At 45.3% G+C, this 27,553-nt stretch overlaps 1 protein-coding gene across 2 annotated transcripts in view; it reads left to right on the top strand.

Annotated features, from left to right (window-relative positions):
• The first annotated feature begins 1,399 nt into the window (after positions 1 to 1,399).
• Positions 1,400 to 27,553, top strand: part of ABCA5 (ATP binding cassette subfamily A member 5) — a 113,867-nt gene continuing 87,713 nt past the window's right edge. Inside the window, exons 1-2 of one of the 2 annotated variants that reach the window (XM_073682526.1) lie at positions 1,400 to 1,575; positions 1,922 to 2,094. The gene's annotated coding sequence lies outside the window, so the exon portion shown is untranslated. The remainder of the gene's footprint in view (positions 1,576 to 1,921; positions 2,095 to 27,553) is intronic. The other variant, XM_073682525.1, reaches the window with a different exon arrangement.

Here is a 27,553-nt window from a genome sequence, read left to right as displayed (position 1 = left end):
ATTCCGTATGGAGCCTTATATGGAGGCCAGTATTCCGTATGGAGCCTTATATGGGGGCCAGTATTCCGTATGGAGCCTTATATGGGGACCAGTATTCCGTATGGGGCCTTATATGGGGGCCAGTATTCCGTATGGGGCCTTATATGGGGGCCAGTATTCCGTATGGAGCCTTATATGGGGGCCAGTATTCCGTATGGGGCCTTATATGGGGGCCAGTATTCCGTATGGAGGCTTATATGGGGGCCAATATTCCGTATGGGGCCTTATATGGGGGCCAGTATTCCTTATGGGGCCTTATATGGGGGCCAGTATTCTGTATGGGGCCTTATATGGGGGCCAGTATTCCGTATGGAGGCTTATATGGGGGCCAGTATTCCGTATGGGGCCTTATATGGGGGCCAGTATTCCTTATGGGGCCTTATATGGGGGCCAGTATTCTGTATGGGGCCTTATATGGGGGCCAGTATTCCGTATGAAGCGTTATATGGGGGCCAGTATTCCGTATGGGGCATTTTATGGCGACCAGTATACTGTGTGGAGCGATTCGCCGGTTTCTGAGTTATTGTGGAATTTACAATAGATATCACTCATGTAATGTAAGAAGTGAAATCTTTGCATTGTACTAATATATATATATATATATATATATTTATATATATATTTCTCCGCCGTATCTGTATAACATGAATCGTGGTATGTGTTAAAGGGGCCCACTGAGACTCTTTCGCCCGGGGCCCAGAAAAACCTGGAGCCAGCCCTGGGCACTAGTGTGTTTCAATTGCCCTGCTATGTTTTTCATGCACCCTCCTATATACCCTGCCTGCCTGACATTTGATTGAGCACCGTTCCCATTGATTTGGTCAATGTTTGACCTTCTGCCGACTGCCGGGGGGGACCGTCAGAAAAATGCTCGAGTTTCCCATAGACTTACATTGGGCTCGTTGGTCGGGTCGAGCACCCGAGTATTCCAATGTGCTCGACCCGAGCAACGAGCACCCGAGCATTTTAGTGCTCGCTCATCACTAGTGTTAATTCATAGTTTTGATGCCTTCAGTGTGAATGTACAATTTTCATAGTCATGAAAATACAGAAAAATCTTTAAATGAGAAGATGTGTCCAAAACTTTTGGTCTGTACTGTGTGTGTATATATATATATATATATATATATATATATATATGTATGTGTGTGTGTGTGTGTGTACTGTGTGTGTATATATATATATATATTTGTGTGCACTGAGTGTGTATATATATAATATATATATATATATATATATATTTATTTATGTGTACTGTGTGTATATATGCTCTGGTGATGTATATTTCTATACTGCTGATGAGTCACCCTCGGTTCTCCAGGCCTGGCTGTAGTGCTCTATGGTGGCCGGCAGATGTCGCCAGCGCCCGCTGTGGTCCCTCCTCCCCGGCTGTGTCAGTGTGAGCGCTGCCCTGGGGTCCGTGCTCCGGCAGCGGCTGTACGTGCGATCATTGCCGGGGAGGGAGCTGGGCCGGCCTGGGAACCATCACCGGCCTGCAGGAGCAGCATCCTCTTCCTGGAGCATCTGCGGCTGCAGGTACCTTCTGCACTGTGTGTCTGTTTGTGGGGGGAGGGCATCTTGCTGTGAATGCGGCCAGTGGGTGTCCATTGTGTGCCCACTGTGGGTGCCCAATGACCCTGCACCACCCTGTGGTAATACTGCACTCCATACACTCTACAGATCTGTGCAGGTGCTTGTATATATTCATGATTGCACCTGCCCTATAATAGATGCTATTATTATATACACATGTATGGCTGGGCTCCGTGCTGTTTGCCCCATGGCGGCACGCATTTTTTACGTTTTTTAACACCAGGTGGTGATTTTTGCAGCCGTGCATTATATAGCATAGGTCTCATGGGTGCAATCTGTTTTCTTTCAGAGGCACAAGCCGTAATACCATATACAGGACCGTGGTAGCCCTTACAACAGTGGTGCCCGGTGCTTCAACCCTGGTCCTGAGGTGTGGTATCTGCTTTATACTTCATGGGAGATATGGAAATGCATATGGAGCGCATCTCCTCTCCTGCTCACTTCAGCACGGATTGCCCAACGGTATGCCAGGGAGTGGGTGCCCATATGTGCAGAATTAGCGGTCATACATCAATGGCATACCTTGTGGGGTAGCCACTTTAAGGTTGGAGTGTTTCGTGTTTTTTTTATTATTGGAGTGGGGGAGTATGTGTCAAAACACTGTGACCAGATGTTACTATCAAGGGGATGGCCCACGAAAATATTTATCTCCCATTTTTATCAAGCTAATAGTCTCTAATCTGTGAGCCGGTCAGTCACAAAAACATTAAACTGGGTAAAAAATGGCTTTTTCCATCAGTTCCATAGAATTTCAAAGAAGTGGACGTGTCATCTCTGGGAGTCTCATAGACACAATGTTGTCTACATCGGTCCCATAAATCTTAAAAGTGATGTACGTGCGCATGCGCCATTGTATCTCCGGAGGCTTTCAAAAGAGGTTGACCTGGTCAGGCGCCATTATATCTGCCAGTTCAATAGACTTTCAAGAGTGGTAATTGTACCAATTTTCCATGCTATCATTTTCATCAGTCCTGTAAAGATTCAATCTGGTTTATGTGCTCATTCGTCATGTTGTCTCCTTTGGTCATTGAAAGGGATGAATGTGTCCACGCTCCATGTTATTTCCATTATATGTTATCTTTGTCAACCCCATAGACATTGTCAGGGATGGATGTGCCTACGCTCCATGTTACCTCCATCTATCCCATAGACATTGTAAGGAGAGGATGTGTATTTGCTCCATGTTATCGCTATTGATCCCAGAGACATTGTAAGGGGCAGATGTGCCTATGCTCCATGTTATCACCATGGATCCTGTAGACATTGTTAGGGGTGGATGTGCCTATGCTCCATGTTATCGCCATTGATCCCATAGACATTGTAAGTGACGGATGTACCTACACGCCATATTATCACCATCGATCCCATAGACATTGTAAGAGGAGGATGTGCCTATGCTCCATGTTATCACCATCGATCCTGTAGACATTATAAGGGGCCGATGTGCCTATTCTCCATGTTATCGTCTTTGATCCCATAGACATTGTAAGGGGAGGATGTGCCTATGCTCCATGTTATCGCCATTGATCCCATAGACATTGTAAGGGGAGGATGTGCTTATGCTCCATGTTATCGCCATTGATCCCGTAGACATTGTAAGGGGAGGATGTGCCTATGCTCCATGTGATCCCCATTGATCCCATAGACATTGTTAGGGGTAGATGTGCCTATGCTCCATGTTATCCCCATTGATCCCATAGACATTGTAAGGGGTGGATGTGCCTATGCTCCATGTTATCCACATTGATCCCATAGACATTGTTAGGGGTGGATGTGCCTATGCTCCATGTTATAGCCATTGATCCCATAGACATTGTTAGGGGTGGATGTGCCTATGCTCCATGTTATCTCCATTGATCCCATAGACATTGTAAGGGGTGGATGTGCCTATGCTCCATGTTATCCCCATTGATCCCATAGACATTGTTAGGGGTGGATGTGCCTATGCTCCATGTTATCCCCATTGATCCCATAGACATTGTAAGGGGTGGATGTGCCTATGCTCCATTTTATCCCCATTGATCCCATAGACATTGTTAGGGGTGGATGTGCCTATGCTCCATGTTATCCCCATTGATCCCATAGACATTGTTAGGGGTGGATGTGCCTATGCTCCATGTTATCCCCATTGATCCCATAGACATTGTTAGGGGTGGATGTGCCTATGCTCCATGTTATCCCCATTGATCCCATAGACATTGTTAGGGGTGGATGTGCCTATGCTCCATGTTATCCCCATTGATCCCATAGACATTGTTAGGGGTGGATGTGCCTATGCTCCATGTTATCCCCATTGATCCCATAGACATTGTAAGGGGAGGATGTGCCTATGCTATATGTTATTGTCATTGATCCCATAGACATTGTTAGGGGTGGATGTGCCTATGCTCCATGTTATCGCCATTGAACCCATAGACATTGTAAGGAGAGGATGTGCCTATGCTATATGTTATTGTCATTGATCCCATAGACATTGTAAGGGGAGGATGTGCCTATGCTCCATGTTATCGCCATTGCTCACATAGACATTGTTAGGGGTGGATGTGCCTATTCTCCATGTTATCGTCATTGATCCCATAGACATTGTAAGGGGAGGATGTGCCTATGCTCCATGTTATCGTCATTGATCCCATAGACATTCTAAGGGGAGGATGTGCCTATGCTATATGTTATCGTCATTGATCCCATAGACATTGTTAGGGGTGGATGTGCCTATGCTCCATGTTATCACCATCCATCCCATAGACGTTGTAAGACTTTGGTTAGTTGCTCCCTGTGTAGCTCAGGTAAAGGTTCAGAAGTCCAATTCTTCAAACCCTACAAGCCAGCAAGGCGATGACAGCAGTCTGATCACTGATGGGCTGTGGCACATCGATTAGGCAATGGATCCACACAACAACTGATAGACACCATTGCTTTATAATATATACAGTGCTGGCCAAAAGTATTGGCACCCCTGCAATTCTGTCAGATAATACTCAGTTTCTTCCTGAAAATGATTGCAATCACAAATTCTTTGGTATTATTATCTTCATTTAATTTGTCTTCAATGAAAAAAACACAAAAAGAATTGTCCTAAAGCCAAATTGGATATAATTCCACGGCAAACCTAAAAAAGGGGGGTGGACAAAAGTATTGGCACCCTTTGAAAAATCATGTGATGCTTCTCTAATGGCAGGCAGGGTACCTCTGGCGAGCACATGGAGGACTGTGCGGCCCTCCAAAGAATCATAGAATCATAGAATCATAGAATGGTAGAGTTGGAAGGGACCTCCTGGGTCATCTGGTCCAACCCCCTGCTCAAAGCAGGATTCACTAGATCATCTCAGACAGTTGTCTGTCCAGCCTCTGTTTGAAGACGTCCATTGAAGGGGAACTCACCACTTCTCGTGGCAGCCTGTTCCACTCATTAATCACCCTAACTGTCAAAAAGTTTTTTCTAATATCTAATCTGTGTCTCCTCCCATTTAGTTTCATCCCATTGCTTCTAGTCTTTCCTTGTGCAAATGAGAATAAAGATGATCCTTCTACAATGTGACAGCCCTTGACATATTTGTAGACAGCTATTAAGTCTCCTCTCAGTCTTCTTTTTTGCAAGCTAAACATTCCCAAATCCTGCAACCGTTCCTCATAGGACATGGTTTGCAGACCAGTCACCATTCTGGTCGCTCTTCTCTGAACTTGCTCCAGTTTGTCTATGTCTTTTTTAAAATGTGGTGCCCAAAACTGTACACAGTATTCCAGATGAGGTCTGACCAAAGAGGAGTAAAGACCGATAATGACTTCACGTGATCTAGACTGTATGCTTCTGTTAATACATCCCAGAATTGTATTTGCCTTTTTTGCTGCTGCATCACACTGTTGACTCATGTTCAGTCTATGATCTATTAGTATACCTAAGTCTTTTTCACATGTACTGTTGCTTAGCTCTATTCCTCCCATTCTGTATATGCTTTTTTCATTTTTATTGCCCAGATGTAGTACTTTGCATTTTTCCCTGTTAAAAACCATTCTGTTGGTTGCTGCCCACTGCTCCAGTTTATTTAGGTCTTTTTGAATCCTCTCTCTCTCTTCTCTAGTATTAGCTATCCCTCCTAGCTTTGTGTCATCAGCAAATTTAATCAGTTTACCCTCAATTCCTTCATCTAAATCATTGATAAAGATGTTGAACCACCCCACACCAAAATGCCACCCCACACCATTACTGACCCACTGCCAAACCGGTCATGCTGAAGGATGTTGCAGGCTGCAGATCGCTCTCCACGGCGTCTCCAGACTCTGTCACATGTGCCCAGTGTGAACCTGCTTTCATCTGTGAAAAGCACAGGGCGCCAGTGGCGACTTTGCCAATCTTGATGTTCTGTGGCAAATGCCAGGCGTCCTGCACAGTGTTGGGCTGTGAGCACAACCCCAATCTGTGAACGTCGGGCCCTCATACCACCCTCATGGAGTCTGTTTCTAACCAATTGTGCAGACACATGCACATTTGTGGCCTGCTGGAGGTCATTTTCCAGGGCTCTGGCAGTGCTCCTCCTGTTCCTCCTTGCACAAAGGCGGAGGTAGCGGTCCTGCTGCTGGGTTGTTGCTCTCCTACGGCCCCCTCCACGTCTCCTGGTGTACTGGCCTGTCTCCTGGTAGCGCCTACAGTCTCTGGACACTACGCTGACATACACAGCAAACCTTGCCACAGCTCGCATTGATGTGCCATCCTGGATGAGCTGCACTACCTGAGCAACTTCTGTGGGTTGTAGAGTCCATCTCATGCTACCACGAGTGTGAAAGCACAACCAACATTCAAAAGTGACCAAAACATCAGCCAGAAAGCATTGGTACTGAGATGTGGTCTGTGGTCCCCAACTGCAGAACCACTCCTTTATTGAGTGTGTCTTGATAATTGCCAGTAATTTCCATCTATTGTGTATTCCATTTGCACAACAGCATGTGAAATTGTCAATCAGTGTTGCTTCCTAAGTGGACAGTTTGATTTCACAGAAGTTTGATTTACTTGGAGTTATATTCTGTTGTTTAAGTGTTCCCTTTATTTTTTTGAGCAGTGTATATATATATATATATATATATATATATATATATATATATATATATATATATACATATATACACACTGCTCAAAAAAATAAAGGGAACACTCAGATAACACTCCTGATGAGGTTGCGGATGGTCTCCTGTGGGATCTCCTCCCAGACCTGGACTAAAGCATCCACCAACTCCCGGACAGTCTGTGGTGCAACGTGACGTTGGTGGATGGAGCGAGACATGATGTCCCAGATGTGCTCAATCAGATTTCGGTCTGGGGAACGGGCGGGCCAGTCTATAGCTTCATTGCCTTCATCTTGCAGGAACTGCTGACACCCTCCAGCCACATGAGGTCTGGCATTGTCCTGCATTAGGAGGAACCCAGGCCCAGCCGCACGAGCATATGGTCTCACAAGGGGTTTGAGGATCTCATCTCGGTACCTAATGGCAGTCAGGCTACCTCTGGCGAGCACATGGAGGGCTGTGCGGCCCACCAAAGAAATGCCACAGAACACCAGGATTGGCAAAGTCGCTATTGGCGCCCTGTGCTCTTCACAGATGAAAGCAGGTTCACACTGAGCACATGTGACAGACGTGACAGAGTCTGGAGACACCGTGGAGAGCGATCTGCTGCCTGCAACATCCTTCAGCATGACCGGTTTGGCAGTAATGGTGTGGGGTGGGGTAGTTGAAGTGTCTCACCCTCGCCGACCTATTGTACACCCTCTACTTCGCTTCTTGTGCTTTGAGGAGGAGTTCTTTCATAATGGGCATCACCTCTGCAATCCTCTCTTGCATCTGGGGCTCATGTTCGATTACACTCCTGTAGGGTGTAGATTCCGCCTCCCAGGTCTCCTTTGCCACGTCCAGGAGTCCACGGGGATGTCGGCCATACAACAGCTTGAAAGGGGAGAATCCAGTAGAGGCCTGTGGGACTTCTCTGAGGGTGAATAGAAGGTATGGCAGTAGACAGTTCCAGTCCCGGCTGTCTTTCTCTATGACCTTCTTCAACATTGCCTTCAAGGTTATATTAAACTTCTCCACAAAGCTATCTGTCTGTGGGTGGTAGACTGAGGTCCTGAGTTGTGCAAGATCCTGCAGATCACACAACTCCCTCATTAACTTTGACATAAACGGCGTCCCTTGGTCCGTTAGGATCTCTTTAGGCAACCCCTTCCTGGAAAAGATATGGACCAATTCCCGGGCTATACAGAAGTTTTGTAGTGGTACTGCCTCCGGATACCGTGTAGCATAGTCCAGTACCACCAGGATGTACTGATGTCCTCTGGCAGACTTAACCAGGGGTCCCACTAGATCCATGGCAATGCAATCGAACGGGACATCGATGATAAGCAGAGGCACTAAAGGTCTACGGAAGTGAGCCACCGGTAAGGTCAGCTGACAGGTGGGACAGGACCTACAATAATTCACTATCTCTCGGTGACACCCGGGCCAGTAGAACCTCTGGAGGATCCTTTCTTGGGCTTTTTATACCCCCAGATGACCACCTAAGACATGTGCATTGGCCATATCTAACACCTTACGTCTGTACGGCCCTGGCACTAGTAACTGCTCGATTACCTCCCCTCTGAGCTTGGTGACCCGATATAATAGCTCCCCATTTACGGCAAAGTGCAGATATCGGATGTCAGCCCCCAGCTCTTGAGCAACACCATTAAGAACAGTTAAATTATCAAACGCCCCTTTTAGAGTTAAGTCACTGAGCTGGGCGGTTCCAAAGTTTCCCCCTGAAACCTCCAGGTCAGGGATGTCTGCCTCTGGGGATGCTGCCTCTTCCTCATCCCCATTTGTCGTACTCCTTTGCGTCCTGCAAGGCCAGTTCATTATAGGCCTTCTGCGGTTCCCTTGTTAAATATGGTGCCAGCACCTCCACCCACTGCTCCGGCGGCAATTTCTCACGTTCCGCCACCTTTTCAAATACAGTCAGGAACGCCTCGATGTCATCACCCGGGGTCATCTTTTGTAAGGCTCTTCTTACCATCTTACTGATGTGTGAGTCATCACCTGGACTTGGGGGTGGGGCGGTTGCCCTGCCACTGATCACCTCGGCCAGGAGCTCCATCTGCTGCTTGTGCCGTAGTTGCTGCATCTGCTGCTGCTGTTGATGCTGCTGGAGATTAGCCTGCACCAGTTGTTTTATCAGCTCCTCCATGCTGCCGGACGTCCCTTGCTGGCTGGCAGCCTTCACCCAGTACATCAACGGTTTCCTGTAGCAGTCACACTGCCCCTTGGGATTCATGCACGTGCTTCTAGCACCAATTGTAGGGTTTGGTACTCACTCAGCTGCATTTGAGGTAGGCACAGGAGTCAGTGTCTTAAAAATGTCCAAAGCAGGTTATTCAGACCTCATAAACCGCACTTGCAAAGTAAACAAAAGACAGCCTTGTCTGGCACAAAGTAGCAAAACAGGAAAAATAACTAGTCTATACAATACTGCGGGTTCGCCCTCTCACAGTCAGTGTCCGTTATCACAGACATGCTGGAGGTCTCCACACCTCCAGCCACAGACACTCAATGAGACACTCAGTTTCCATTTTATATACATGCCATGGGGTGGGGATATGTGAGCAGCCAATCCCTCCCATCTCTTATGACTTCTCGTAAAAACCGGCCCTGATACACCCTATTAATCCTCTCAGCACTATGTGTGCTGGAGCATGCTTTTACCAGGTTTACAGCACCGAAGCTACCAACCTCGGTGACACATATCTCCACTCAAGGACCTGTCCAGCGGCTATCTTACAGTGGGAAATACTTATTTTCCCCACTGTATATCAACAGAGATTTTGCAATTTTCACAATAGCGACTAGGCCTAATATTATACAGAAATCCGAAAAATAGAACAAAGATCCCTACGCCCTAATTTTTCAAATCAAATATTCTTTGTTACATATTCATATACAAAAAGACTCTAAAATGATAGAATCAACGATTAAAATCTAGGGAAATGTCACAGTTCAGAGTAAAGACCCTAAAGGCCTAATATTATACTTCCTGTTCTGTACAGAGGGCTTTTCAGCAGTCTCATCACAGCTAGCATTATAATGACATAGCACAGGATTCACCATTCATAATAAATTATATCAAGCTAACATCTTTCTCCTCCTGTACAATGACTGATAACACGTCTATAAACAGTAGATATCACAGGATCCACCATTCACAATAGGTGATGTCATAGCTCACCTCCTCCTATACAATGAATGAGCACACCTTTATAAACAGTAGATAACACAGGATCCATCATTCACAATAGGTGATGTCACAACTCACCTCCTCCCCCCTCCTGTACAATGGCTAAAACCGCTCTGTATAGTAGATAACATAGGATCCATCATTCACAGTGGGTGATGTCACAGCTGACCTCCTCTCCTCCTGTACAATAAGTGATAGCACCCTTATATACAATAGATATCACAGGATCCAGCATTCACAATAAGTGATGTCACAGCCAGGGCTGTGGAGTCAGTAAGCCAAACCTCCTCAATTTCGCTGACTCCATCACTCTCTCACTACTGAGCATGTACATAAAGTGCAGCACAGATTCATCTCAACTGAAAGCTGAGACCCTTAGATTAGGAACAGAACAGACGTTTAGAGGACATTTCATAACTTTCCCAAATTCTTTTGAAAACATTTACAGCACATCCTGCATTGTACTACTGCATCCAATTTATTATACATTTTAGGAGTTGGAGTCGGTCCATTTTATACCGACTCCACCAAAATGGACACCGACTCCACAGCCCTGGTCAAAGCTCACCTTCTCTGCCTCCTGCACAATGACTGATAACACCTCTATATACAGTAGTTAATACAGGATCCATCATTTACAATAGGTGATGTCTCAGCTCACCTCCTCCTCCTCCCTTCACAACTATATTTTCCTTGATTAGGGCATCCTCAGGTAATGCTTATGTGCAATCAAATGAGGCCTGAGTCAGTCTGTTGCTGCTAATGTCATTGTGAGGAGCAGAAAGTGGGAGTCTATTATTAGGCCTAGTAGTCAGTGTGAAAATGGCAAGGTTATATATATATATACGGAATGCACACTTTAGCATAATAGGGAAAAAGAAATAGAGAAAGGGGCGCAGATGGTGCCGTTACCAAATGACAAATAATAATATATGCAGATAAGTTGCTCACCTCGTAGTGTTGTGTCAATGCACAACACATGTAGGCGATTGAGTAGAGAGCTGTAGATAACACCAGCCCAAATCAGGGTTCCAAGGTACATCAACAGGTGGATATGGCAGAAGAAAAGTGTATAGATATCCGCGCTCCTCCGTATGAAAAGATGATCCGGTGATCAAAAGGGTTAATGGAAATATTTTTTATTAATAAACTACATTCATACGCGTTTCACGCACGTCCTGTCCGCTTCCTCTTGATTGCCTGTATATAAGGGATACTAGGAACATCTGTGTATCAGCTACTCACTGAGGAAGCGGACAGGACGTCCGTGAAACGCGTCTGAATGTAGTTTATTGATAAAAAAATAATTACATTAACCCGTTTGATCACCGGATCATCTTTTCATATGGAGGAGCGCGGATATCTATACACCTTTCTTTTGCCATATCCACCTGTTGATGCACTTTAGCATAAAAATATCTATATACAAACTTCATTACTATAATTACTGCTAATAGCTATCAAAGGGTAGCTGTAGTTCATGTTTGACTTTTGCAATCAGAGAAAGTGGTCACCATTTACATTCAGACACTTCTGATTGCTTGCAAACTACTGAAACAACTTAAAAATACCGTAGGGATTGCTCTGCATAACATTGCCATTTCTTCCAGTAGTGCAACCAGTGCCACTTGGGGACACATTCAAAGTTTGCCCAATTTATCGGACTGACTGACCTTCATTTCTTAAAGTAATGATGGCCACTCGTTTTTCTTTACTTTGCTGCTTTTTTCTTGCCATAATACAAATTCTAACAGTCTATTCAGTAGGACTGTCAGCTGTGTATCCACCAGACTTCTGCACAACACAACTGATGGTCCCAACCCCATTTATAAGGCAAGAAATCCCATTTATTAAACCTGACAGGGCACACCTGTGAAGTGAAAACCATTTCCGGTGACTACCTCTTGAAGCTCATTAAGAGAATGCCAAGAGTGTGCAAAGCAGTCATCAGAGCAAAAGGTGGCTACTTTGAAGAACCTAGAATATAAGACATATTTTCAGTTGTTTCACACTTTTTTGTTAAGTATATAATTCCACATGTGTTAATTCATAGTTTTGATGCCTTCAGTGTGAATGTACAATTTTCATAGTCAAGAAAATACAGAAAAACCTTTAAAAGAAGGTGTGTCCAAACTTTTGATCTGTACTGTATGTGAAAAATAAAAACAATCTTTATACTTACCGCACACTTCTCTGGCCCCTCTGCTACTCTCTGTCACCCGTCCGGTCCCCATCACATCTTCTGATACTTGCTGTTCGTGCTGAAATCCTCCGAGCCTCTCATAATGAGCCAACACTAGTGTTGAGCGATACCTTCCGATATCAGGAAATATCGTATCGGATTGGATCGGACCGATACTCAAAAAGTATCGGATATCGCCGATTCCGATACCGGAAACCAATGCAAGTCAATGGGACAGAAATATCGGAATGAAAATAAACCCTTTCTTTCCTTGTAGGTTAATTCTACATGAAGTAAAACAACTAAGAATAATGTAGAATGTATTACGCGAAAAGCCGGCAATTCATCAGCGCATACACCGGTACCCGACAATTTACAACAGAAAGAATAGAGCATCACACATAGATTAGATACATAGAAACATGTCAGTCACATATATATGAAGTACAGTGACAGTGTTGCTTACTGTACTTGTCATTTAGTGTAAAGGATTTATTTAAAAAAATAATAGTGTTTTCATACACCGTCTCTTTAAAGAAGCCGGCCGGCAATTCAGCAGCGGTACCCGACAATTTAGAATAGAAGGAATAGAGAATCATACATAGATTAGATAGATAGAAACATGTCAGTCACATATATATGAAGTACAGTGATAGTGTTGATTACTGTACTTGTCATTTAGTGTTAAAATAAAGGATTTATTTTAAAAAAAAATTGGCGTGGGGTTCCCCTTAATTTTAGTCTCTAGTAGTGTTGAGCCACCCCCGTAGTGTTCGGGTTCGGTTCGGTTCGTCGAACACCGGGATGTTCGAGGAACTGTTCGTCGAACTGTTCGTCGAACACCTTAGAACACCATCGAACACCGTTAAAACCAATGGCAGGCAAACAAAAACACATAGGAACACATAGAAAACACCTTCAAAGGTGTCCAAAAGCTGACAAACTGCTCAGAAGACGCTTTCTTTAAAAAAGCCAGCCGGCAATTCAGCAGCGGCATACACCGGTACCCGACAATTTAGACAAGAAGGAATAAAGCATCACACATTGATTAGATAGATAGAAACATGTCAGTCACATATATATGAAGTACAGTGACAGTCTTGCTTACTGTACTTGTCATTTAGTGTAAAGGATTTATTAAAAAATATAATAGTGTTTTCGTGCACCGTCTCTTTAAAAAAGCCGGCCGGCAATTCAGCATCTGTACCCGACAATTTATAACAGACAGAATAGAGCTTCACACATAGATTAGATAGATAGAAACATGTCAGTCACATATATAATAAGTACAGTGAAAGTGCTGGTTACTGTACTTGTCATTTAGTGTAAAGGATTTATTAAAAAAAATAATAGTGTTTTCATGCACCGTCTCTTTAAAAAAGCCGGCCGGCAATTCAGCATCTGTACCCGACAATTTATAACAGAAAGAATAGAGAATCACACATAGATTAGATAGATAGAAACATGTCAGTCACACATATATGAAGTACAGTGACAGTGTTGGTTACTGTACTTGTCATTTAGTATTAAAATAAAGGATTTATTATTAAAAAAAATTGGCGTGGGGTTCCCCGTTATTTTAGTCTCTAGCGGAGGTTAAGCAGACAGCTGGGGCAGATGTTTGAAGCCTGGGAAGGGGGTAATACCCACGGAGCTTCCCAGGCTACTAATATCAGCCCCCAGCTGAATACCTAGCCTTTACTAGCTATTAAAATGGAGGACCCCCCCCAAAAAAATGACGTGGGGTCCCCCCTAATTTAATAGCTAGCAAAGGCTAGGCAGACAGCTGGGGGCTGATATTAATAGCCCAGGAAGGGAGCCATGAATATTGGCCCCCTCCCAGGCTAGAAACACCAGCCGTCAGCCGCCCCAGAAATGGCGCATTCATAGGATGCGCCAATTCTGGCACTTAGCCTCGCTCTTCCACGCTGCCCTGGTGCGGTGGCAGGGGGTAATAGGGTTGGGGTTGATGTCAGCTTATAATGCCAGCTGACATCAAGCCCAGGTTAGTAATGGAGAGGCGTCTATAAGACACCCCCATTACTAACCCCATAGTCAAAGTTAAAAGAAAACACAAACACCCAGAATAAAGTCCTTTAATTGAAATAAAGACACATTCCTTTATTGTTCTAAATTAAACCATACTTACCGTCACGCCCATTCCAGCTGAAGCCAACGATCTCCTGCAATAAAAGAAAAATAATAAAGCAACCTCATCCTTACCTTTCCATGGTTCCCAGGACAGCTCCAGCTCTGCTACATCGAGATGACAGGCTGGACCGCAGCAGAACGCCGCCATCCAGCCTGTCATCCCGCAGACACTGAGAAGCGCAGGCATACTTCCACTCCTCAGTGTCTGACTGTGACGGCATCCAGATGAGCCGACAATGAACTCGGCTCACCTCATGTACGTCACTGACAGCGTGGGAAAATTCTCCTGCACTCAGCGCTTCAGCGTGAGAATTCTCCCACGCTGTCAGTGACGTGTATGAGGTGAGCCGAGTTCATTGGACATGACCTCGGCTCATCTGGATGCCGTCACAGCCAGACACTGAGGAGCGCAAGCAAGCCTGCGCTTCTCAGTGTCTGCGGGATGACAGACTGGATGGCAGCGTTCTGCTGCGGTCCAGCCTGTCATCTCGATGTAGCAGAGCTGAAGCTGTCGTGGGAGCCATGGAAAGGTAAGGATGAGGTTGGTTTATTATTTTTCTTTTATTGCAGGAGATCGTTGGCTTCAGCTGGAATGGGCGTGATGGTAAGTATGGTTTAATTTAGAACAATAAAGAATTGTGTGTTTATTTCAATTAAAGGACTTTTTTCTGGGTGTTTGTGTTTTTTTAAAATACTTTACTAGAAATTCATGGTGGTCATGTCTAATATTGGCGTGACCCCATGAATTTCGGGCTTAGGGCCAGCTGATAATGCCAAGCTGGCCTTAACCCCTTTATTACCCAGTGAGCCACCGCACCAGGGCCCTGGATGAGTTGGGTACAGCGCCAGAAGATGGCGCTTCTATGAACGCACCATTTTCCGGGGCGGCTGCGGACTGCAATTTGCAGCGGGTGGGGCCCAGAAAGCTTGGGCCTCCCTGCGCTGCAGATTCCAGCCCCCAGCTGCCTAGTTGTACCTGGCTGGACACAAAAATAGGGCGAAGCCCCACGTATTTTTTTTTTAAATTCATGAAATTCATGGAATAATTAAGAAAAAAAGGGCTTCCCTATATTGTTGTGTCCGGCTAGGTACAAATAGGCAGCTGGTGGTTGGGAGCAGCCCGTTCCTGCCTGCTGTACCTGACTGGACACAAATATAGGGCGAAGCCCCACATCAATTTTTTTTTCATTATTTCATGAATTTCCTGAAATAATTAAAAAAAAATTGATGTGGGGCTTCGCCCTATATTTGTGTCCAGTCAGGTACAGCAGGCAGGAACGGGCTGCCCCCAACCACCAGCTGCCTATTTGTACCTGGCCAGACACAACAATATAGGGAAGCCCTTTTTTAAAAAAATTATTTCATGAAATAATTAAAAAAAAATTGACGTGGGGCTTCGCACTATATTTGTGTCCAGCCAGGTACAGCAGGCAGGGACGGGCTGCCCCCAACCACCAGCTGCCTATTTGTACCTGGTTGGACACAACAATATAGGGAAGCCCTTTTTTTCTTAATTATTCCATGAATTTCATGAAATAATTTAAAAAAAAAATGCGTGGGGCTTCGCCCTATTTTTGTGCCCAGCCAGGTACAACTAGGCAGCTGGGAGCTGGAATCCGCAGCGCAGGGAGGCCCAAGCTTTCTGGGCCCCACCCGCTGCAAATTGCAGTCCGCAGCCGCCCCAGAAAATGGCGCGTTCATAGAAGCGCCATCTTCTGGCGCTGTACCCAACTCATCCAGGGCCCTGGTGCGGTGGCTCACTGGGTAATAAAGGGGTTAAGGCCAGCTTGGCATTATCAGCTGGCCCTAAGCCCGAAATTCATGGGGTCACGCCAATATTAGACATGACCACCGTGAATTTCTAGTAAAGTATTTAAAAAAACACAACACCCAGAATAAAGTCCTTTAATTGAAATAAACACACAATTCTTTATTGTTCTAAATTAAACCATACTTACCGTCACGCCCATTCCAGCTGAAGCCAATGTCTTCTGCAATAAAAGTAAAATAATTAAGCAACCTCATCCTTACCTTTCCATGGTTCCCACGACAGCTTCAGCTCTGCTACATCGAGATGACAGGCTGGACCGCAGCAGAACGCTGCCATCCAGCCTGTCATCCCGCGGAAACTCAGAAGCGCAGGCATGCTTGCGCTCCTCAGTGTCTCGCTGTGACGGCGTCCAGATGAGCCGACAATGAACTCAGCTCACCTCATGCACGTCACTGACAGCGTGGGAAAATTCTCCTGCACTCAGCGCTACAGCGTGAGAATTCTCCCACGCTGTCAGTGACGTGCATGAGGTGAGCTCATTCATGTTCAATGAACTCAGCTGACCTCATGCACGTCACTGACAGCGTGGGAGAATTCTCACGCTGAAGTGCTGAGTGCAGGAGAATTCTCCCACGCTGTCAGTGACGTGCATGAGGTGCGCCGAGTTCATTGGACATGAACTCGTCTCATCTTTATGCCGTCACAGCCAGACACTGTGGAGCGCAAGCATGCCTGCGCTTCTCAGTGTCTGCGGAATGACAGGCTGGATGGCAGCGTTCTGCTGCGGTCCAGCCTGTTATCTCGATGTAGCAGAGCTGAAGCTGTCGTGGGAACCATGGAAAGGTAAGGATGAGGTTGCTTTATTATTTTTCTTTTATTGCAGGAGATCGTTGGCTTCAGCTGGAATGGGCGTGACTGTAAGTATGGTTTAATTTAGAACAATAAAGAATTGTGTCTTTATTTCAATTAAAGGACTTTATTCTGGGTGTTTGTGTTTTCTTTTAACTTTGACTATGGGGTTAGTAATGGGGGTGTCTTATAGACGCCTCTCCATTACTAACCTGGGCTTGATGTCAGCTGGCATTATAAGCTGACATCAACCCCAACCCTATTACCCCCTGCCACCACACCAGGGCAGCGTGGAAGAGCGAGGCTAAGTGCCAGAATTGGCGCATCCTATGGATGCGCCATTTCTGGGGCGGCTGACGGCTGGTGTTTCTAGCCTGGGAGGGGGCCAATATTCATGGCTCCCTTCCTGGGCTATTAATATCAGCCCCCAGCTGTCTGCCTAGCCTTTGCTAGCTATTAAATTAGGGGGGACCCCACGTCATTTTTTTGGGGGGGTCCTCCATTTTAATAGCTAGTAAAGGCTAGGTATTCAGCTGGGGGCTGATATTAGTAGCCTGGGAAGCTACGTGGGTATTACCCCCTTCCCAGGCTTCAAACATCTGCCCCAGCTGTCTGCTTAACCTCCGCTAGAGACTAAAATTACGGGGAACCCCACGCCAATTTTTTTTAATAATAAATCCTTTATTTTAATACTAAATGACAAGTACAGTAACCAACACTGTCACTGTACTTATTATATATGTGACTGACATGTTTCTATCTATCTAATCTATGTGTGAAGCTCTATTCTGTCTGTTATAAATTGTCGGGTACAGATGCTGAATTGCCGGCCGGCTTTTTTAAAGAGATGGTGCATGAAAACACTATTATTTTTTTTAATAAATCCTTTGCAGTAAATGACAAGTACAGTAAGCAACACTGTCACAGTACTTCATATATATGTGACTGACATGTTTCTATCTATCTAATCTATGTGTGAAGCTCTATTCTGTCTGTTATAAATTGTCGGGTACCGCTGCTGAATTGCCGGCCGGCTTTTTTAAAGAGACGGTGCACGAAAACACTATTATATTTTTTAATAAATCCTTTACACTAAATGACAAGTACAGTAAGCAACACTGTCACTGTACTTCGTATATATGTGGCTGACATGTTTCTATCTATCTAATCTATGTATGATTCTCTATTCCTTCTATTCTAAATTGTCGGGTACAGATGCTGAATTGCCGGCCGGCTTTTTTAAAGAGACGGTGCATGAAAACACTATTATTTTTTTTGATAAATCCTTTACACTAAATGACAAGTACAGTAAGCAACACTGTCACTGTGCTTCTTATATGTGTGACTGACATGTTTCTATCTATCTAATCTATGTGTGAAGCTCTATTCTTTCGGTTCTAAATTGTCGGGTACCGGTGTATGCCGCTGCTGAATTGCCGGCTTTTCATGTTTCACTGTGAGCACAGTTCCCATCGATTTGGGCAATCACTGTAATGCCACAACCACCATGGCTGTGGCATTACAGTGAGTGGCAGACAATCCCTGCATGATTGGTGCTCTAAATAGCGCCAGACATGCAGGACACGCTTTTGGTGCACGAACAGTTATCGAACATAACCTCGAACAGCCGAATTTTTTGCAAATCGTTCGAGTTCGTCGAACAACTCGAACACCACCCAAAACAGCTCGAATTTGAGATTGGCGAACAGTTCTAGTCGAACACCGCTCATCTCTAGTCTCTAGCGGAGGTTAAGCAGACAGCTGGGGCAGATGTTTGAAGCCTGGGAAGGGGGTAAAACCCACGGAGCTTCCCAGGCTACTAATATCAGCCCCCAGCTGAATACCTAGCCTTTACTAGCTATTAAAATGGAGGACCCCCCCAAAAAAATGATGTGGGGTCCCCCCTATTTTAATAGCTAGCAAAGGCTAGGCAGACAGCTGGGGGCTGATATTAATAGCCCAGGAAGGGTGCCATGAATATTGGCCCCCTCCCAGGCTAGAAACACCAGCCGTCAGCCGCCCCAGAAATGGCGCATCCATAGGATGCGCCAATTCTGGCACTTAGCCTCGCTCTTCCACGCTGCCCTGGTGCGGTGGCAGGGGGTAATAGGGCTGGGGTTCATGTCAGCTTATAATGCCAGCTGACATCAAGCCCAGGTTAGTAATGGAGAGGCGTCTATAAGACACCCCCATTACTAACCTACAAAGTGTTAAAAAGAAAAAACACACTACACCCAGAAAAAAATAATTTATTTGAAATAAAACACACAATTTTATTTAATTCTTAGTTTACTAAAAAAAAATAGTTACCTGTCCACGTTCCTGCGCTGATCTCCCATGCACAGCTGTCACATCTGGAGATGGTGACAGCTGTGCATGGCTGCTGTAAGCTCACGCTGCCGGGAACATGTCCGCTCCCGGCAGCGGGAGCCACTGACTGAGGTCACCGGAGTGCATTCAGGCAGCGCAGCTCCGGAGACCTCCTTTATGGCACTGCTGTACCGTGGGAATTTCTCACGATACAGCAGGGCCGTAAAGCAGCTAACCGGAGCAGCGCTGCCTGAACTCCGGAGAACCCGCTTATGCAATGACGGGGCTGCTTTACGGCCCCGTCATTCTAGCGGCGGCAGCGGTTCAGAGCGGTCACATTCTATGTGGCTGCTCTGAACTGGAGATCTTCGTGGGACACTCGTGGACTACTACGGAGGGGTAAGGATAAGGTTGTGGTTTATTATTTTATATTTTATTACAGGAGATCGATGGCTTCGGGGAATTAGGTGTCTAGGTGAGTATAGGTGTAGTTTTTTATTTTTTACTTTATTTTAGGTGGCGATCGGCGGGGACAGGTAATGTATGAACTAATTTATTGTAGGCAACCACTGGCCACCAATGACATGTATTTAACATTTATTGGGGACACAGTAGGGCAATTTAAATAGCAGGATCAGGCTGATGGGAACTACTGCTCCCATCGAGCTGATCCTGCTGGCAGGAGTGGACGGGGGACAGACATAGGCCGATGGGAGTAGTAGTGTCACATCGGCCTATGTCTGCCTGCACGCACACACCCGCACACATCACACAGACACCATGCACATCGCACAGACACCGCACACACTCGCAGACATCGCACAGACACCGCACACACCCGCACACATCACACAGACACCGTGCACATCGCACAGACACCGCACACACTCGCAGACATCGCACAGACACCGCACACACCCGCAGACATCGCACAGACACCGCACACACCCACACACATCGCACAGACACCGCGCACACCCGCACACATCGCACAGACACCCGCACACACCAATCATGACGGGTCTGGGAGGTGAGGCTGACCTGTGAGACCGTGGGAAAGTTCATGTGAGTTCATGCAATGCAGTCAAGCATGAACTCACATGAACCCTCTGAGGGCACCGCGGCGACTTCAAATGAACAGCTGATCGGCATCACCTGATACCGCAGCTGTTCATTTGAAATAACCGGCAGGAAAGCGCAGCACAGAACGGGAAAGTCGGCGGTGAAGTCTTTTCACTGCCGGCTTCCCCGCCCGGGTCCTTCGCTCCCCGCTCCTTGGTGCTGCGCTCCCCGCCCGGTCCTAACTTACGATCGGGATGGGAGGTGGCGAGGGGAGCGGAGGATCGGGGTGGGAGGCTGCGGGGAAGCAGTATGGGGTTGTGTGATTGTTTAAAAGCCGGCGGCTTTTTACCGCGCGCCGGCTTTTAAACAATCAGGAGAATTCTCCCACGCTGGGATGGCATTCTGATGACAGGCTGGATCTCAGCTGAGCGCTGCCATCCAGCTTGTCATCCTTCAGAGAAACGGCAGAGCGCAGGCATTATGTGAACTTCCGATTCCGGTATTCGATATTGTAAAAGTATCGGAATTAAGTATCGGAATTCCGATACCGCGAATATCGGCCGATACCCGATATTTCAGTATCGGAATGCTCAACACTAGCCAACACTTCGGGGAGGGTTGGACCCAAACGGTCATGACCTCATGACGTGCGTCATGACCTTGCATTCGCATGCACAGATCCATCCCTAGTGTGAGAGGCCCGGGGATATCAGCACGATCGTCGAGGAACCAAATACCGTACTTGAGCGTAGGGGTTGGAGAGGTGAAAACATATTTCCAAAGATAAAAAAATTATGTTTAAAAAACCTTATGTGAACAACAGGTCATTTTCTGGTTTTTGATGACGCACTCCCTTAAATGTCAGGTTATTTATCAGAATAATTCTGTATTCACATCTGCATGAACATTTCTAGTTTTCTGTTCCATTGTTGGAACAGAAAACCCTAGTTAACGGTGTACCAGATCCATGTTACGATGGACATCGATGGCACCTGATGGATCCCATGAAATACAATGAGGTCTGCCCAGTTTCCATTACGGCTTTGACCTCAATATTCCATATATCCTGCATTTTTTTCAGTTTTTCCCTTCTATAATCTCATTAATTGTTGTGCAAGCACGAGTGCCCTGGACCTTCTGGAGTTTAAAACTTTATTTACACCCATTTGTACATATATCTAGGCAATTGGATTATGCAGTGACCAAAGTCAGCTCTCTACACTCTCTATAATGGCTGGTATCGACTTCTTGGTCTTGGCTATAGTCAGAGGAGGAGCAGCAGCTCTGGAGCACATAATGCTGCTCTAACAGATGAAGTATTGTGAAGCCTGAGCAGGAAGAGTCTTGTCACTAGAAGTGTTATCAATGGGGCAGAAGTGCACTTTAATAGAATAGATGTGAAGTTGGGGCTGCAGGATAAGGATATGTAAAAGGCTGGAAGTTTCCCAGCTAGTCATTTCTATCGATTGTATACAGAGTAAATCGAGGGTACAGAACATCACTTATGCATATTTTAATAGCACGCTCCCTGGACCCTTGACAATTTTGCTGAACAGGAAATAAATAGACAAATCTGGTCGTATTCCTGATCTCTAATGGCAATCTCACAGCTCCCTAATGTGCACAAGCAGCAAGATGAAGCCATCCTTTAACTGTGTATTAAACTGTCTACATTCTACAATATTTGCACAATTATTTGGAGATTTGTATTTCTGATGATGCAGTGCTGGATTTATAACATGCAACCTCTGTCTGGTGTGATATTATCTCAGAGGATCAGACGGAGCTACTGTACCTTCCCCATTAATTGATCAACCATAAAAATAAAATTACCTGTTATTGTGCAAGTTCCCCTCGTTCTCCGAGTCGTTGAGTCCTTAGCCCCACAAGTCCTGCGGTATCTGGCCACAGATCTTTCCCGTTATGACCATTTGCTCGGTCTGGCCTCCATGGATCAGACATTTTTTCCCAGAATATTCCACAGATTGAGATCTGGGAATTTTGAGACATCTTATCACCTTGATCTTTTTGTCATGTTCCTTAGATCATTCCTAAACCAACCATTGGTTGCCATTAGGTGAATCCAGAAGTCATGAAAGGTGATATTCTTCAAGGTTAGGTAGGTGGCACATGCACATGATGCGAGAACACAAGGTTTCCAACACAACATTGTCCCATCACACTGCCTCCGCTGGCTTATCTTCTCACTATAGTACACCCTGGTGCCATCTCTTCCCCAGGTAAGTGACAAAGCTAGCCATCCTCATGATGTAGCACATCAAACCAGGCCGTCTTGTGGAAGTGGCATCAAGTAACCCAAGAAAGAGATTGTTGTTCTCATGTCCTGCTTAGATATCGCTCACTTCCCTTTGGGGCCCTATTTCAACTTTTGCTGTCAGCTCGTCCTCCTCTATGACTTAATGTATAACCCTAAATGTGGAGTTAGGACATGGATGCGCTGGTGAGTTACAGTTGCAGTGAATGTGTGAAGCTACAGGAAACCCGTGGTCCTTCGTCTTCATGTGGTTAAACATAGCGCTTGGAACTGGCATTCATTTTTTTGTATTCTTGTTTTCTGCCTGAATGTAGTAAGGAAAGAAAACGCTGTATATAAACAAGATGAAACTGAGATAAACAGCGTTCTCTTCTGCCAGGAAAATATGCTGCCAGAAGCGCCAAATTTGGACAGCGCTAACCCCCCCGACTGTACCCGAAGAAACATCCGCAGCTGTTATTTATGTATTGTTGCTTTGTGCGGAGTGCGGAGAGCGTAGAGATACTAAATTGTAGACATTTTTATTTTTTTATTTGAAGTTCTGTTATAGCTAAACCACATATAGAAGCTAGAAGTTTCAATGAAATTATACTGTTTACGTTATTATTACTAGACATACCCTATGTAGTCAGATGTCCATAATAGAAGAGGTCTATAAGGAGTCCAAAGTCTTAATCATTGAATGCTGGTTTCTAATTCAACCCCATTGCCCTCAGTGTATAACATCCTACCGAATTATCCTCGCTGTATAACATCCAGCCCCTCGCTATCCGGTGTATAACATGTGGCCCCTCGCCAACCGGTGTATAACATATGGCCCCTCGTCATCCGGTGTATAACATCTGTACTCGTTGCCCTCGGTGTATAACATCCGAACTCATTGCCCTCGGTGTATAACATCCGAACTCATTGCCCTCGGTGTATAACATCCGTACTCATTGCCCTCGGTGTATAACATCCGTACCCATTTCCCATAGTGTATAACATCTGTACCCATAGTGTATAACATCCGTACCCATTGCCCTCGGTGTATAACATCCGTACCCATTGCCTATAGTGTATAACATCCATACCCATTTCCCATAGTGTATAACATCCGTATCCATTGCCCATAGTGTATAACATCCGTATCCATTGCCGTCGGTGTATAACATCCGGCTCCTGCCCACCTGGTATATAACATCCGGCCCCATAATTTCCCAATGCATAACATCCGACCCCCTCGCTCCCCGGTGTATAACATCTGGCCACCTGGTGTATAACATCCGGCCTCATAGTCCCCCGGTGTATGACATCCTTACCCTCGCCCCCCAGTGTATAACATCTGACCCCCCTCCATGCCGTCTGTCTTTACTAACATGTGACAGAATGGCCAGTGGAAAAGGAGCTTGCTGATGCCAGCACTGCCCTGTAATAGGAGCCACGGGTGTAACAAGTCCGTTCATGACATTTCTTCCTCCTAAATCTTCCCCCATCACCTCTGAGTGATACTACTGAGAAGTGATAGGAACCGCAGCAACAGCGTAACATCACAAAGCGGGGTGACCGAGTGCCGAGGAGCAGAGGGCACCCCTCCTGTAGTATTAACATCTGCACAAACACTGCGCCCCCTCCAGGAGCTTCATGGCCGAGCAGCTGCATGCAGCCTTACATCACCAAGCACAATACCAAGCGTCGGATGATGTGGTGTAAAGCCACCACCACCGGAAACGTGTTCTGTGCAGTGATGGATCACACTTCTTTATCTGGCATCTGATGAACGAGTCTGGGTTTGGTGAATGCCATGAGAACGTTAGCCGCCTGACTGCATTGTGCCCACTGTACAGTACGGTGGAGGAGGGATAATATTATGAGGCTATTTTTCAGGGTTCAGCCCCATAGTTCCAATGAAGGGAAATCTTAATACTTCGTCACAAGACTTTGGTGGACAATTGTAGCTTCCAGTTTTGTGGGAACAGTTTGGGGAAGGTCCTTTGTTTTTATGTTTCCCATGAGTGTATCCAGTGCAAAAGGTTCATAAAGACATGGTTTTGGGGAGTTTGGTGGAGGAACATGACCGACCGCACAGAGCCCGGATCTCAACCCCATCCAACACCTTTAGGATGAACTAGAAGAGAGATTGCGAGCCTGGCCGCTCCCCAACATCAGGGTCTGACGTCACAAATGCTCTTCTGGATGAAGGGGCAAACTTTCCACAGACAACTCCAAAATCTTGTAGAAAATCTTCCCAGAAGAGTGGGCGCTGTTATATCTGAAAAGGGACAAACTCCATATTAAAGTGATTCTCCGGAAATAGATAAAAATAAATAATTGAAGGAAATGTCATAAAGTAAATCAATTCCTAAATACATTTAATTAGCAAATCACAATCATTTTGTCTAGGGAGGTAATCACTATAGAATTAAAATGACCGCTGTCTTGTTACACTGAAAGAAAACTGTTCTAGAATGTTAGGACAGGTGTCTGTGAGAATATGCAGTAGGAACCTCCGCTGCTGTGACCTGAAGATACTAATATTGTTATTCAGAAAGACCGGTCACACAGAAGTTTAAGCGGCCTCTTCCCACCTCCTCTCCTCTGGTATCAGTATTATATCAGATAGACATGGTGGACAGCAGTGTGAGCAGCTTCTTTTTACCTCAGCACCTTTGGTATTACATCAGATAGACGGGGTGGACAGCAGTGTGAGCAACCTCTTCTTACCCCAGCACCTCTGGTATCTCCAGTATTAAATATGATAGACAGGGTGGACAGCAATGTGAGCAGCTTCTTTTTACCTCAGCACCTTTGGTATTACATCAGATAGACGGGGTGGACAGCAGTGTGAGCAACCTCTTCTTACCCCAGCACCTCTGGTATCTCCAGTATTAAATATGATAGACAGGGTGGACAGCAATGTGAGCAGCTTCTTTTTACCTCAGCACCTTTGGTATTACATCAGATAGACAGGGTGGACAGCAGTGTGAGCAACCTCTTCTTACCTCAGCACCTCTGGTATCTCCAGTATTAAATATGATAGACAGGGTAGACAGCAGTGTGAGCAACCTCTTCTTACCTCAGCACCTCTGGTATCTCCAGTATTACATCAGATAGATAGGGTGGACAGCAGTGTAAGCCGCTTATTTTTACCTTAGCATTTTTGGTATTACATCAGATAGACAGGGTGGACAGCAGTGTGAGCAACCTCTTCTTACCTCAGCACCTCTGGTATCTCCAGTATTAAATCAGATAGACAGGATGGATAACTAACAGTGTGAGCAGCTTCTTTTACCTCAGCACCTCTGGTATCTCCAGTATTAGATCAGATAGATAGGGTGGACAGCAGTGTGAGCAGCTTCTTTTTACCTCAGCACCTTTGGTATTACATCAGATAGACAGGGTGGATAGCAGTGTGAGCAACCTCTTCTTACCTCAGCACCTCTGGTATCTCCAGTATTAAATTAGATAGACAGGATATAGACAGGGTGGACAACAGTGTGAGCAACCTCTTCTTACCTCAGCACCTCCGGTATCTCCAGTATTAGATCAGATAGACAGGGTGGACAGCAGTGTGAGCAACCTCTTCTTACCTCAGCACCTCCGGTATCTCCAGTATTAGATCAGATAGACAGGGTGGACAGCAGTGTGAGCAACCTCTTCTTACCTCAGCACCTCCGGTATCTCCAGTATTAGATCAGATAGACAGGGTGGACAGCAGTGTGAGCAACCTCTTCTTACCTCAGCACCTCTGGTATCTCCAGTATTAGATCAGATAGACAGGGTGGACAGCAGTGTAAGCATCCTCTTCTTACCTCAGCACCTCCGGTATCTCCAGTATTAGATCAGATAGACAGGATGGACAGCAGTGTAAGCATCCTCTTCTTACCTCAGCACCTCCGGTATCTCCAGTATTAGATCAGATAGACAGGGTGGACAGCAGTGTGAGCAACCTCTTCTTACCTCAGCACCTCCGGTATCTCCAGTATTAGATCAGATAGACAGGGTGGACAGCAGTGTGAGCAACCTCTTCTTACCTCAGCACCTCCGGTATCTCCAGTATTAGATCAGATAGACAGGGTGGACAGCAGTGTGAGCAACCTCTTCTTACCTCAGCACCTCTGGTATCTCCAGTATTAGATCAGATAGACAGGGTGGACAGCAGTGTAAGCATCCTCTTCTTACCTCAGCACCTCTGGTATCTCCAGTATTAGATCAGATAGACAGGATGGACAGCAGTGTAAGCATCCTCTTCTTACCTCAGCACCTTTGCTATCTCCAGTAATATTAGTGGAGCACATTTTCCTACATGTGAAGGAGTTCGGAGCTTAACCCCTTAAATACTGCTGGCAATAGTGACTACAGCATCTAGATGGTTAACAGAGTGTGGAGGCTCCCTCTTTAACCACATCAGCACCCTGAGATCTTGATCATGTGGTCCTGATGTTTGCCATGGCAATTCATGGCCAAATAACGGCCTTAAAATCTTCCAGCTATAGTGACCTGTTCAGGTAGAAACATGTAGGTGGTAAAAATAAATGTTTTCATTCTTGTCATGTCACTTTGCATTAATTCCTGAAAAGCACCTGAAGGGTTAATAAACTACCTGAAAGCCATTTTGAATATATTGAGAGGCGCTGTTTTTAAAATGTTATCACTTTTAGGGATTTCCAATATATAGGACCCCTAAAATCACTTCAAAACTGAATAGGTCCCTAAAAAAATAAGTTGTGTAAATTTCCTTGAAAAAAGTGAAAAATTACTGCTACATTTTTAAACGTTCTAAAATGTTAACAAAATAAAATAACATTTTACAAATGGTGCTGATGTAAAGCAGACATGAGGGAAATGTGATGAATGTTTTTGTGTGGTATTACTAGCTGGTTTAAAGGGATAATCTTACAAAGTTTGAAAATTGCACATTTTTTTACATTTTTATCATATTTCTGATATTTTTAAAAATAAGCACAAAACATATCAACCTAAATTTACCACTATCATAAAGTATAATGTGTCACGAAAAAACAGTCTCATAATCAATGGGATATGTTGAAGCATTCCAAAGGTATTATTACATAAAGTGACACATGTCAG

The sequence above is a fragment of the Phyllobates terribilis genome, unplaced genomic scaffold, assembly GCF_046119375.1.
Source record: "Phyllobates terribilis strain yellow unplaced genomic scaffold, ASM4611937v1 Scaffold_5__5_contigs__length_657084704, whole genome shotgun sequence".
Classification (NCBI taxonomy): Eukaryota; Metazoa; Chordata; class Amphibia; order Anura; family Dendrobatidae; genus Phyllobates; species Phyllobates terribilis.
The sequence above is the reverse complement of the archived record's forward strand: the minus strand, read 5'-3'. Positions and strand labels throughout refer to the sequence as shown.